This window comes from Mesoplodon bidens (assembly GCF_964165515.1).
Source record: "Mesoplodon bidens genome assembly, chromosome: 1".
NCBI classification, from domain to species: domain Eukaryota; kingdom Metazoa; phylum Chordata; class Mammalia; order Artiodactyla; family Ziphiidae; genus Mesoplodon; species Mesoplodon bidens.
The window spans coordinates 94,059,460-94,074,299 of record NC_138176.1 but is presented as its reverse complement, the minus strand read 5'-3'; the positions used below and the strand labels follow the sequence as shown (position 1 = coordinate 94,074,299).

Sequence of the window (14,840 nt, the reverse complement as noted above, 5' to 3'; positions counted from 1 at the left end):
AAAGAGAATTCATTAGACTTTTGAAACATCCTAAATAGGTATCTCAAGATACATCCAACTGTAAACTTTAACTCTGAATTCTTGTAAATTATAACAGAGCATAAACTAACTCAAAACAGTAAATAATATATGGTATTGTTTTAATATTCTTTTCTTGGTGTATTTTTTTATTTAAATATTGTGTTAAAAAAATTTTTTTTTGACTAATAAGGTATACTTACTGTTGGACTCTGAGTTATAGGATATTAAAAGAAAGCTATCTCCTAGATTAGTGGTAGTTCTCCACTGAATCAATAAAGAAGTGGTTTGCTTTTGACATAAATAAATCTTGTAATTAAAACTGAAATTGCATTTAAGAAATTAAAAGGAAGTTGTTTTTAAGATACTAGGTGATAGAAAATCTTTCATAATCCAATAGCCTCTAAATTTTGCTTAGATTCTTAGGTTCTTTTGCTTCTGCTTAATGTCATATAGAATATGCCTGAAGAGGGAGGATTCAAACAAAAGATTGATTTTAAAGCCTGAGAAGACCTTTGGGCATGGAATTGCATCATATCTCCTGGAATCTGTGGCTGACTTGATTATGAAAGATGGTTTTACCAGATAAAATAATGACCCTCGATAGCCCTTTAAGTGTCCCTGCATTGTGTACTGTGATTATAATTAATTAAAGCCGGATGGTAACATACCAAGTAGGGAAAAGTTTTCCCTTATTTAGTAGTGTACTCTTCAGTGAAATTATATAGCTCCTTTAATTATTTGAAGGTACACATTCTTCTCTTACGTGTACTATTCTTGTAGTCATAAGTCAAATCTAGATTTCTGTTTCTTATTTTTAGTGTTAGTATATTGTTACTGCCTGATTCCTTTGCAGCCTACCATCTCTTCAGAACATGTTGCTGTCTCAAGACTCTAGTCCTCATGGGTCTTGCCTTTCATTGGGTAGTTTGCACTAGTGAGTGGGAGTTGATATGAGAGCATGAAAGCGAGTTTAATCTGCTTTCTAGCAGAAACGTCCATATCCTTGGTCATATGTAGTGCATCCTTGGGGATTTTTCACCCCAGAAGCATTATTCTGGTTTCTGATAAAATGCTCAGGAGGAATTTCTTCCTTTGTTGTTGTTTTGTTTTTGTTTTCTGTTTATTTTGTGGTAAAGGAAGACATGGAAGTAGGAGTTAAACTGTTCATTATCAGAGAATAAATGGGACCCAGGAGCACTGGCTCAGATCTCTTGTCACTGTAACTTTAGTCGTTGCTACTAGCAACAGAAATTCTTCATAAATTTGTTTGCCCTTTTTGTTCAGCTGCATTTCCCAAGTTCCTAGAACAATTCTTGTTAGATACTCAATAAATATTTGTAGGATTAATTAAGCAGCTGTATCTTTCCTCTTCTTGCCTCCTACCTACGTATCTTCCATCATTATTTGAGCTCTGTGTGCCAAATACAGTGAAACTGGAGATGTAAAAAGTCACGATCAGCTTGGGAAATACAAATAGTTCATGCCTTTTAGTTCTGTTTTTCAAAATAAAGTCCCAATGAACTGTCCCTTCTTTCTCACACGAGGTACCATAAAATTGCCAGCTCTTGTGTTAAGTGGACATATCTTATGAAACCTTTTTCCAGTATCAAAAAAACAAACCTGCAAGAGTTGGATATTTATTTCTTACATTTTAAGTTGGCACTTCAAACATAATTTTCTATAGAAACTGTATTATAAATGATAGTTAAAATTCTTTAATACTATTACTACATAATGATCATTTAGACTTCTTTTGGATCAAAGTAAGTTCTGTGGATTGCCTTAAGATTTTTTTTTTTTTTTTTTTTTTTGTGGTACGCGGGCCTCTCACTGTTGTGGCCTCTCCTGTTGCGGAGCACAGGCTCCGGATGCGCAGGCTCAGCGGCCATGGCTCACGGGCCCAGCCGCTCCGCAGCATGTGGGATCTTCCCGGACCGGGGCACGAACCCGTGTCCCCTGCATCGGCAGGCGGACTCTCAGCCACTGCGCCACCAGGGAAGCCCCGCCTTAAGATTTTTTGTATAGCATTATTTCTTAGGAAAATACAGGATACCTTTCTAATAACTAATGATACATAAATTCTGTGGATTTAAACAGAAACTTAGAGTCTTCCAGTGTGTTGAATAGTTCATATATTTAATATATTTGGTTCATAATTCATTCATCTTTAAGAAAAAAACCTTTTCCCTTCTTATAATTGTATGTAACTTTTTAAAGATACTTCATTTTATTTATTTTAATTTTATTTTATATTGGAGTATAGTCAATTTGCAACATTGCGTTAGTTTCAGATGTACAGCAAAGTGATTCCTATATATACATATATATATACACACATATATCCATTCTTTTATGTGTGTATATATGTGTATATATATATATATATATATACACACACACACACACACACACATATCCATTCTTTTTCAGATTCTCTTTACATATAGGTCATTACAGAATATTGAGTAGAGTTCCCTGTGCTATACAGTAGGTCGGTCCTTGTTGATTATCTATTTTATATATAGTAGTGTGTATCTGTTAATCCCAACCTCCTAATTTATCTCCCCCCACCCCAACCTTTCCCCTTTTGTAACCATAAGTTTGTTTTCGAAGTCTGTGAGTCTGTTTCTGTTTTGTAAGTAAGTTCATTTGTATCATCTTTTTAGATTCCACATATAAGTGACATCATATTGTATTTGTCTTTGTCTGACTTACTTCACTTAGTATGATAATCTCTAGGTCCATTCATGTTGCTGCAAATGGCATTATTTCATTCTTTTTTATTTTTTGAAGAACTAATGGCTTTATTCAAAAATTTAAGAATCAGCAGCACTAGGAGGTGTTGTACAAAATGGAGGGTTTTTATAGGTAGAAGGAAGGGAGGGAGCGAGAAGGTATTAGTAAATGAAAAGAAAGGATTGTTTCAGGCCAGGTCTTCTACCAGGACCAGAACTGCAGGGGTCTTTCTCAGGAAATTTCAGTTGGACTGTTTTAAAGGTCACATCTATGGGAGGGGTTGAAACTGGCTTGGTTTGCTGTGATGGGGGGTGAGTGACCTCATTTGGGGCTTGTTATTTCTTTTTTAACACTTGGTATAATGGCATTATTTTGCCTTTCCCTGATGAATAGTGATGTTGAGAATATTTTCATATGCTTATTGGCCATTTGGATGTTCTCTTTTCTGACGTTCCTGTTTAAATATTTTGCCCATTAAAAAAATTGGGTTGTTTGCCTTTTTAAAAAAATTTTTTATTGGAATATAGATGATTTACAATGTTGTGTTAGTTTCAGGTGTACAACAAAGTAAATTAGTTATACATATCCATATATCCACTCTTTTTTAGATTGTATTCCCATGTAGGTCATTACAGAGTATTGAGTAGACTCCCCTGTGCTATACACTAGGTCCTTATTAGTTATCTATTTTATATGTAGTAGTGTGTGTATGTCAATCCCAATCTTCCAACTTACCCCTGCCTCCCTTTTCCCCCCTGGTAACCATAAATTTGTTTTCTACATCTGTGACTCTATTTCTGTTTTGTAAATAAGTTCATTTGTGCCATATTTTAGATTCCACATATAAGCGATATCATATGATATTTGTCTTTCTCTGTCTGACTTACATCACCCAGTATGAGAATCTCTAGGTCCATCCATATTGCTGCAAATGGCATTATTTCGTTCTTTTTTATGGCTGAGTAATATTCCATTGTATATATGTACCATATCTTCTTTATCCATTCCTCTATTGATGGACATTTAGGTTGGTTCCATGTCCTGTCTATTGTAAACAGTGCTGCAGTGAACATTGGGGTACATGCATCTTTTCAAATTATGGTTTTCTCCAGATATATGCCAGGAGTGGGATTGCTGGATCATATGGTAGCTCTATTTTTAGTTTTCTAAGGAACCTCCATACTGTTGTCCATAGTGCTGTACCAATTTACATTCTCACCAACAGTGTAAGAGAGGGTTCCCTTTTCTTCACACCCTCTCCAGCATTTATTGTTCATAGATTTTTTGATGATGGCCATTCTGACTGGTGTGAGGTGATGCTTCAGTGTAGTTTTAATTTGCATTTCTCTAATAATTAGTGATGTTGAGCATCTTTTCATGTGCTTTTTGGCCATCTGTATGTCTTCTTCGGAGAAATGTCTATTTAGATCATCCGCCCATTTTTTGATTGGGTTTATTTCATTCTTTCTTATGGCTAAGTAATCCATTGTATATATGTACTAAAGATACTTTAAATAACTAGTTTCTTGAATGATCCCTTCAGGGTGTTGTGAAATTTAGTTGTCTTTCTTTGACTATGTTGTGTTTTCTATATAAATAAAAAGTATTTCAAGTCACATCACTTTCTAAGAGTGTAGTAGTAGGCACTGGATGACAAATATTCAAAGATAAGAAAAATATTTTATTCAAGAAGGTGAGTGGGCAATATCCCTTTTTTCCCCATTTCTTTCATCCTACTTTTATTCCCCCTTAAATCCCTGCCTTTTCTCACATGAAAGCTAATTAAATCCTCTTTGTAACTTATGCCACACTAGTATGTGTGTACTGAAGTGTAGGATTAGTGTTTTTGTTCTCTTTGTACTTGCTGGAGGAACAGGGTGGAATATTAAAATAAGTTTATTTTCTCTGAAAGCTCTTTTAAAAGTGTCTTGGGACTTCTTTTTCTACTTGTTACCCCTTGAACTCAAAATTAAAGTTAAAAAAAAATTGAGAGAGTCTGCTGGGGAAGAAAGGAAATAACATAAACTGGAAAGAAGAGGAAGGAAGAAATAAATATAAAAGTGTGGTGCTGGAGGTATGAGTTGGTTATGGAGGGGAAAGACAGTCATTGTGCACATTTATTCACTGATTCAGCAAACATTAATGTGTTAATTCAATAAATTTTGAGTGCATGACTGTGCTAGGTAAGCTCTGGGGACAGAGCTATGAATAAGATAGACAAAGGATCCTCCTTTAATGGAAGAATATGAATGAATGAATGAATGAATGAAAACTGTGATAACCTATGAACAAAATAAACAGGGTGCTGAGATAGAGATTAAAGTGCATGTTATGTGGTGGTGGCTGAGACCCGTTTTTGATAGAAAGGTCAGAGAAGGCTTCTCTAAGGCAGTTAACATTCAAGTTGGCACTGAAAGTGAAGAACAAGTCAAAGAATGGACCAAAAAGAGGCTCTGAGGCAGGAAGAAATTTGACATGTCCTGTATAGTATATAAGAGCTGGTCCAATTGTAATCAAATAATAGTTATTGGAAATTTACATTGAAGGAATAGTAGGGCTACTCCTATTGATCATGAGTTTAAAAATATAACACTTAATAGATAAAATATAACAAACCACTTTTACTATTTAAGTCAAATTATTAGCTTTCTAGACCAGTGCTGTTCATTAGAACTTCCTGTGATCATGGAAATATATAATTCTGTACTGTTCAATACGGTAGCCAGTATCACATGGGGCTTTTATGCACTTGAAATTAGGCTAGCACAACTTACAGGTCTTTTATCTAATTTTCTCTTGAAAAATGAAATTTAAATTTGAATAGACTAATGTGACTTATGGCTATTGTGTTGGCCAGTGCAATTCTAAACTCTCCATGTGATGAATTACTCAGGTAAAACCTTGGAGCGTTGATTTTGCATCATCCCATGATGAAGATAGAAAATCAATAATTCAGTACTTTAAAGAGTCTGAGTGTAAGTCTATCAATTTCTTAGGTTGTACATCAACCTTTCTTAATAAATGATGAAAACAGTCTCCTCATGATATGAATGAAAGGTGTAGGGGTTTGCTGCAACCCTTTAAAATGTATGAGAACACCTTCACAAAATGCTAATCGACCTATACTTTATTTTCTTCCAAAGGATAGAGGAAAGGATGCCATTTACTTATTTGATAGCCAGTGTTAATGATTAAAGTCAGGGGCACAAAATTAAACGTTCAGAACTGTAATTAAAGTACTTAGAGAGTATGTAGTTTTGCTAATTAGAGGAAGAAAAGTGTCCAGAAAATTTGTTTACCTGACTACAATCAAATATTATTGGCATTCTTTCTGTGATATATCATCACTGTCATCTCAGGAAGTCATCTTGAGATCAAAATAGATAGAAATTAATTGTACAGTATCCATTTTTCAAGATTCATAAAATTCTGTAAATGTTTCTTTTCTTTAGTATAGTTTGTTTAAATTTTGTTTTAGAGAATATAAAAAGTCTTATAAATGCTTTATAGTCAATTTCAATCTTATTTTCCCAACCTGATTTTTTCCCACTAGGCCTCTAGTTACTAACTAATGCAGTCTCTTATTCCAGAAGTTTTGCTAGCAAGTGGGAAGGGATTGCCGAATCTGTATTTTTATTTTCAAATATTTTTCTTATGTTTTGATTTATTACATTTATTTCCAGAATCTTATAGCTTTTATAATTACTTTAGATTATTGGGTCATCTATTCTTACATTTGTATTTCCTTAGCAACTATCATTAGAAAATAGTTATGGAGCAGTGTCTTCACAGAATTCACTTTAACCAATATATATTGAGCACCATCTTGATGTAAGGCACTGTGCCGGGGACTTTAGCAATATAAAGGTATGTAAAATAAAATAACGATTTCAAAGGAACTTAGAGACTAATGAAAATATGGGATGAGAAGTATTAAATAATTAGGTAAAAGTCATCTTATTTGAATCTTAAGAACTTTAAAACCAAATATGGGTATTAAGAGTAAAAAGGAGATCATATATAGTTGGAGAAATCTGGGAAAGTTTCCTGAAGGATGTGAGGCATAGTTGCTGGGCACTGATAAATAGGTGTGATTTCAAAAGAACTTCAATGGGGGCCAAAAGAGGGGATAGTGAAGAGCATTGCAGTTGGACCCATTGGCATGATGAGAAGCCAAAGGAGGTGAGAAAATGAGAGTTGTATTTAGCGACTAAAACATACTTCAGTTTGTGTAATTCTTTCACATGTGAAGAAGTAATTGAAAGTAACATTAGGAAGGGTAGGTTGTTTCCACATTGTAGAGGACATTGAATGGTTAAGTTTAATAGTTTGGATTTAATTTAATAAGCACTAGAAGATTACTAACTAGTTTTTAGAAGAATGGTTTTCTGAATAATCTGGAAGAAATTCATTTATTTGTTTATCACTAATTTATTGTGCATCTATTATAAATAAGTCATTGTGTTAGACTCTTGATAAAATAGTAGTACAGTCATGGTGCTATCTATAAGGTAGGTTAAAGTGGAGAGAAACATGATAAGAATAACAACTAGGAAACATAATTGATGGGTGGGAGGATAATAAGGGCTTGAATTATTATTTTGCAAAATGTCAGCCATCTTCAACTATCAGTCATAACACTGGTAGTTGATTTTGATTTTATAAAAATTTCTAAGAAATTTGAGAAATAATATTTTTAAAGTTTAAACTACAGTTGACCTTTGTACTGTGAGGGTCCTCTTAGCTGCAGACTTTTTCCAAAAAATATAGTACCTGTATTTTCATTTTGCAAATCTTTAAATTAGGTAAGTATGGGCAAAGGTTTGTGTTAGATTAGATATTACAATATGTGGAATCAAAAGAACTAAGGTTTGAGTCCTGATTCTATCCAGATTGTTTCAGCTTCCTACCCTTGAGTGAGTCATTTATCAGTTCCTTTGTTTTTGAGGCAGAGATAGCAGTTATGTGGATTTTCGGCTGCTGATCAGCACCTCTACCTGCCAAGTTGTTCAAGGGCTGACTGTATTTAGTTATCCCAAGAAGCTTTTAAACTATTGAACAATTGAAAATTAAAATATCACTTGTCTCTCAATTAATTCTTTAAAAATTACAATAAATTTTTCAGTGGTCTTGGATTGAATAAATCATTCCTTGAAGTTACATAGACTGTTGGATGCATTTATTCCTTAACTCGTCAAGTTCTCTCTGGAAGGCTACCTTTCTTTTAGTATAATCCATTTCATAGTTCTTCTGGATCCATGTGAACAGAAGTGTTTTCAGTACTATACATGCACTAATAATTTTACTAAATATGCTCATATATGAAATCATTTTGTTGTATCATTTGGCAGGTTTTAAAATTAAATATAAGTGATACACTATATGTGTCCTTCGGCAAAACTTGCTTTTTTTGTTCAACATTATTTTAAAATATTTGATGCATATATCACCAGTTCGTGCACTGTAACTGCTGTCTACTGCATTCCATCATATAACTCTACCACAATTTATTTATCCATTCCCCTGTTGAAGGACATTTAAGTTTTGTACAATTTTTTCATCTTGCTGTAATGCTTAAACACATTCTTGAACATGTCTCCATATACACATGTGAGAGTTTTTTTTAGGTTGAATACTTAAAATTGGAGTTTTCTCATCTTCAGGTTTACTAGAAATTGCAAGAGGGCTCTTCAAGGTGATTGTACTAGTTTTCATTCCATTTCATGGTGTATGAGAGTGCTAATTTTGAAACATCCAACAGGTGGCATTGTCACTCATTTTGTTTTTGTTAGTGTGATTGGTGTGAAGTGATAGTCTAATCATTACAGCTGGAAATGTAGTCTAAGTTGATCAGTTTGGATTTAATTTAATAAGTGACAGTATAATCACTACAACTGGAAAATAAATTGTCATGTAATTGTTAGTTTTAAGGTTAGAATTCACACTTGGTATACTTTGGTATCCTGTGAATCTAAACTCCATAGTCTCTGCAAGATATTGATGGTTTGAAGCCTTTTTTTTTCCCCCTCCTAAGAGACCCTCTCAAGCCATCTTCTAATTCAGGGCTTAGCAAACTATATCCCACTGACTAAATCTCACCTGCCATCTGTTTTAGTAAATAGAAATTTATTGGAACACAGCCACACTCATTTGTTTACGTATTGTCTACGGCCTCTATTGTGCTACAAGGGCAGGGTTGAATAGCTGTGAGAAACACCTTGTTATTCACAAAACCTAATAAGCTTACTGTCTGGCCCTTTACAGAAAACTTTGCTAACTCTTATTCTAATTCAACTATATTATAAAAAGTAATTATGGGCTTCCCTGGTGGCGCAGTGGTTAAGAGTCCGCCTGCCGATGCAGGGGACACGAGTTCGTGCCCCGATCCCGGAAGATCCCACATGCCGCGGAGCGGCTGGGCCCACGAGCCATGGCCGCGGAGCCTGTGTGTCCGGAGCCTGTGCTCCGCAACGGGAGAGGCCACAGCAGTGAGAGGCCCGCGTACAGAAAAAAAAAAAAAAAAAAAAAAGTAATTATATTAAATGTGAATGAACTAAATACTCCAACTATGTAAAACATAAGCACACACACAAATCCAACTATGTCAACAACAGAAAGATTTAAAAGAAAAGGATAGAAAAAGTTATACCATGAAAATATTAACTAATAGAAAACAGACATAGCTCTAGTAACATCAGACAGAGTAGGCATTAGGTAAGAAATGTTGCTTGAGATAAAGAGGAGGGACATCTGCTGAAGGAGTTAAATCACCAGTAAGTTATAACAATTCTAAATCCATATATACTGGGATTTCCCTGGTGGTCCAATGGGTAAGACTCCACGCTCCCAATGCAGGGGGCCCAGGTTCAATACCTGGTTGGGGAACTAGATCCCCCATGCATGCCATAACTAAAGTGTTCACATGCCGCAACTAAGACATCTGCATGCTGAAACTAAGAGTTGGCATGCCGCAACTAAGAGTCGGCATGCCGCAACTAAGAGTTGGCATGCTGCAATGAGGATCCCATATGCTGCAACTAAGGCCTGGTGCATCCTAAATAAATACATACATACATACATATTAAAAAAAATAAATCCATATATACCCAATTGCATAGCTTCAAAATATATAAAAGTAAAAAATATTTTTAATTTAAAGAAGCAAATATAGAATTTCAAGGGAGAATTTAACACACCTCTCTCAATAGGGAGAATAAACAAACAAAAAATTGGTAACAATATAAGAAATACAAACAACATACTTGACAAACTGGATCCAAATGACATATAAAGAACATTGGACTCAACACAAATAGAATACATACTCTTTTCCAGTGCACATGGAACAGTTACCAAAATGGACAGTAAACTGACTCATAAATAGCCTCAACAAATTTCAGAGGATTCATATCATTCATATTTTGTTTTCTGACTACAGTGGAATTAAGGTATAAAGCAACAACAAAAAGATAAACAAGAAAATACTCTATTCCTTTGAAATTAAGCAATATACTTCTAATGACTTCTTGATCAAAGGGAAAATTATAAATGAAACTTGAAAATACTTGAGCTTAATCAAAATTTGACATAGCAAAACTTGTAGGATGAACTTTCATTTCCAGGAAGGTGGAGTAGACCTACTTATTCCTATACCTCCTACTAAGTACAGTTAAAAGCTGTGGACACTATATATAAAACAAAGATAAGGCTCAGATTCTTGCCTGTTTGCCTTTTTTTATTTACTTTTCAATCAAAACTTCACACTTTATACAAAAATTAACTCAAAATAGCTCATAGACTTAAACTTAAGATGTAAAACTGAAAAATTTTGGGGGAAACCAATTGGAGATATCTTTTGGAATCTAGAGCTAGTCAAACAGTTTTTGATACCACAAACATGGTCCATAAAAGGAAAAATGGAAAAATTCAACTTTGTCAATATTAAGAACTTTTGCTGTGCCCAAGAGGATGAAAGACATATTACAGACTGGGTGAAAACAATTGTAAACCATATATCCAACAAATTACTACTCTGTAGAAATTATATAGAACTGTCGAAGCTCAAAAGTTAAGGAAAAAAAGAAGAAAAAAGAAAAGAAAACAGGTATACAGTGAGAAATTGGGCAAAAGATATAAACAGTCCTTTTGTTTAAGACACAATACACATGTCAAATAGGCACATGAAAAGATATTCATCATTATTAAAGTTTTACTTTCCTATTGCTGTTCTAACAAGTTACCACAAACTCAGTGACTTAAAACAACACAAAGTGTGACGTTATACTTCTGGAAGTCAGAAGTTTGAAATGGGTCTCACTGGGCCCAAATGAAAGTGTCAGCAGCACTCCCCACTTTCTGCAGGGTATAGAGGAGAATGGGTCCTTCAGTCTCTCCTCCTCCCCATTCTAGAGCTGCATTCCTTGCATTCCTTGGCTTGTGGCCCTTTCCTTCATCTCAAAACCAGCAGCGTAGGCATTTGGGCTTCAGTCTTCACCTTTCTTCTGATTCTAATTCTTCCTTGTTCATAAGGACCCTTGTAATTATATGGAGTTCAGCTGTATAATCTCCTCCTCCTGTGATCCTTAATCACTTCCGCAAAGTTACTTTTGCCATATGTCATTAGGATTTACAGCTTCAGAGAATGTGACATAAATATTTTTAGGTGTCCATTATTCAGCCTCCTACAGTTAATTACTAGGTTAATTAAAAAAATTAAAACCATAATGAGATTTCACAACATACCTTCCAGAATGGTTAAAATCAAACATAGCCATAGTGAAAAGTCAAATACTGGGAAGTAGGCAAAAAAATTGGATCAATCAGACATTGCTGGTGAAATGTAAAATGATACTCTGAAAAAAATTTGGCAGTTTCTTTTAAAAAGGTAAACATACAGCCCAGCATTTGTACTCCTGTGCGTTCATCATAGAGAAACCTAAATGAACCATGACAACCTAAATAAACTTACGTTTACACAAAAACCTATACACAAATATTTGTAGCAGCTTTGTTCATAATAGCCCCAAATGGGAAACAACCCAGATGTCCTTCATTGGGTGAATGATTAAACAAACTGTGGTACATACTTACCATGTAATATAACTCAGCACTAAAAAGAAATTAATTATTAATACACATAAAAAATGTCCAGGAAATTATGCTGAGTGGAAAAAAAGACCAATCACAGAAGGTTACATACTTTATTGGTTGCATTTATATAACATTTTTTTTTTTCATTTTTGGCTGCTTTGGATCTCTGTTGCTGCACACGGGCTTTCTCCAGTTGCAGCGAGCAGGGGCCACTCCTTGTTGCAGTGTGCAGGCCTCTCATTGTGGTGGCCTCGCTTATTGTGGAGCACAGGCTCTAGGTGCGCAGGCCTCAGCAGTTGTGGCACACAGGCTCAGCAGCTGTGGCTTGCGGGCTCCAGAGCACAGGTTCAGCAGCTGTGGCACATGAGCCCAGTTGCTCTGTGGCATGTGGGATCTTCTTGGACCAGGTCTCGAACCCGTGTCCCTTGCATTGGCAGGCGGACTCCTAACCACTGCGCCACCAGGGAAGTCCCTATGTAACATTCTTGAAATGACAAAATTATATAGATGGAGAGCAGATTAGTGGTTGTCAGAGTTCAGGGATAGGGAGGGGTGGGAGGTGGATGAGTGTTGCCATAAAAGTACAACATTAAGTATCTTTGGGTTATAGAACTATTCTGTGTTTTAACTTAATATCATTATTATGGAAGTGATATTGTACTGTATTGTCTAGAGTTTTGCAAGATGTTACCATTGGGGGAAAACTGGGTAAAGCTATATGACATTTCTCTATTATTTTTTTAAAATTGAAGTATAATTGATATACAAGTTATAGGTGTACAATTCTTAGTGATTCACAATTTTTAAAGGTTGATTCCATTTATAGTTATTATAAATATTGGCTATATTCTCAGTGTTGTACAGTATACCCCTGTTGCTTATTTTATACCTAATAATTTTTACCTCTTACTCTCCTACCGCTATATTACCTCTTCCTCATCCTCTCTCCCCACTGGTAACCACTAGTTTGTTCTTTATATCTGTGAGTCTGCTTCTTTTAGGTTATATTCACTATCTTGTTGTATATCTGATTCCAAGTATAAGTGAGATTATACAGTATTTGTCTTTCTCTGTCTGACTTACTTCACTTAGCATAATGCCTCCAAGTCCATTCATATTGCTGCAAATGGCAAAATTTCCTTCTTTTCATGGAAATACAATGGAATACTACTCATGGCTGAGTAGTATTCCATTGTATAAGTATATATGTGTGTATATATATATATATACACATATTATTTTATGCCACATCTTCTTTAGCAGTTCATCTATTGATGGACATTTAGGTTGCTTCCATATCTTGGCAGTTGTAAATAATGCATGATATGAACATGGGGGTGCATGTATGTTTTCAAATTAGTGTTTTTGTTTTTTATAGATATGTACCCAGGAATGGAATTGCTGGGTCATATGGTAGTTGTATTTTTAGTTTTTGAGAAGCCCTTCATACTGTTTTCCATAGTGGGTGCAACAATTTACATTCCCACCAACAGTGTACTAGGGTTCCCCTTTTTTCCACATCTTGCTAACATTTGTTGTGTCCTTTTTGATGATAACCATTCTGACAGGTGTGAGGTGATAGTTCAGTGTGGTTTTGATTTGTATTTCCCTGATGATTAGTGATGTTGAGCATCTTTTCATGGGCCTGTCGGCCATCTGCCTTTCCTCTTTGTAAAAATGTCTGTTCACTACTTCTGCCCACTTCTTAATCAAGTTATTTGTTTTTTCAGTGTTGAGTTGTATGAACTGTTTATATGTTGGATATTAATCCCTTATCAGTCATATCATTTGGAAATATTTTCTCCCATTAAGTAGGTTGTCTTTTCATTTTGTCAATGGTTTCCTTTGCTGTGCAAAAGCTTTTAAGTTTAGTTGGGTCCTATTTGTTTATTTGGGGTTTTATTTCCTTTGCCTGAGGAGAAGGATCCAAAAAATATTGCTGGAATTTATGTCAAAGAGCATTCTGCCTATGTTTTCCGCTAGGAGTTTTAGGCTTCCAGTGTTACATTTAGGTCTTTAATCAATTTTGCATTTATTTTTGTATATGGTGTTGGAGAATGTTCTAATTTCATTCTTTCACATGTAGCTGTCCAGTTTTCCCAGCACCACTTATTGACAAGACTCTTTTCTCCCTTGTATAGTCTTGCTGCCTCTGCTGTAACTGTATGGGTTTATTTCTGGGCTTTCTATCCTGTTGCATTGATTTATGTGTTTGCTTTTGTGCCAGTACCATACTGCTTTCATTACTGTGACTTTGTAGTATAGTCTGAAGTCAGGAAGCATAATTCCTCCACCTTCCTTCTGTCTCAAGATTGTTTTGGCTATTTGGGGTCTTTTGTGTTTCCTTTCGTATTTTAAAATTTAAGTCTATGAAAAATGCCATTGGTATTTTGATAAGGATTGCATTGAATCTGTAGATTGCCTTGAGTAGTATGGTCATTTTAAAAATATTGATTCTTCTAGTCCAAGAACACAGTATATTTATCCATCTCTTTGTGTCATCTTCAGTTTCTTTCATCAGTGTCTTATACTTTATGGAATACAAGTCTTTTGCCTCCTTAGATGGGTTTATTCCTAGGTGTTTTATTCTATTTGATACGATGGTAAATGGGATTGTTTCCTTAATTTCTGTCTGATATTTCATTGTTAGTGTATAGAAATGCAACAGATTTCTGTATATTAATCTTGTATCCTGCAACTTTATTGAGTTCATTGATAAGCTCTAATAGTTTTCTGGTGGTGTCCTTAGGATTTTCTATGTATAGTAGGCAGTTTTACCTCTTTCCTTCCAATTTAGATACTTTTTCTTCTCTGATTGCTATGGCTAGGACTTCCAAAACTGTGTTGAATAAATTTTGTGAGAGTGGGCATCCTTGTCTTGTTGCTGATCTTAGAGGAAATGCTTTTAGCTTTTCACTCTTGAGTATGATGTTAGCTGTGGGTTTGTCATATATGGCTTTTTTTATGATGAGGTATGTTCCCTCTACACCTGC

General features: G+C 35.0%; 1 protein-coding gene across 3 annotated transcripts in view; it reads left to right on the top strand.

Moving 5' to 3' along the window:
• The window catches only part of SCLT1 (sodium channel and clathrin linker 1), a 284,010-nt gene that overhangs the window by 25,133 nt on the left and 244,037 nt on the right, over positions 1-14,840 (top strand). The gene's annotated exons all lie outside the window — the stretch shown is intronic.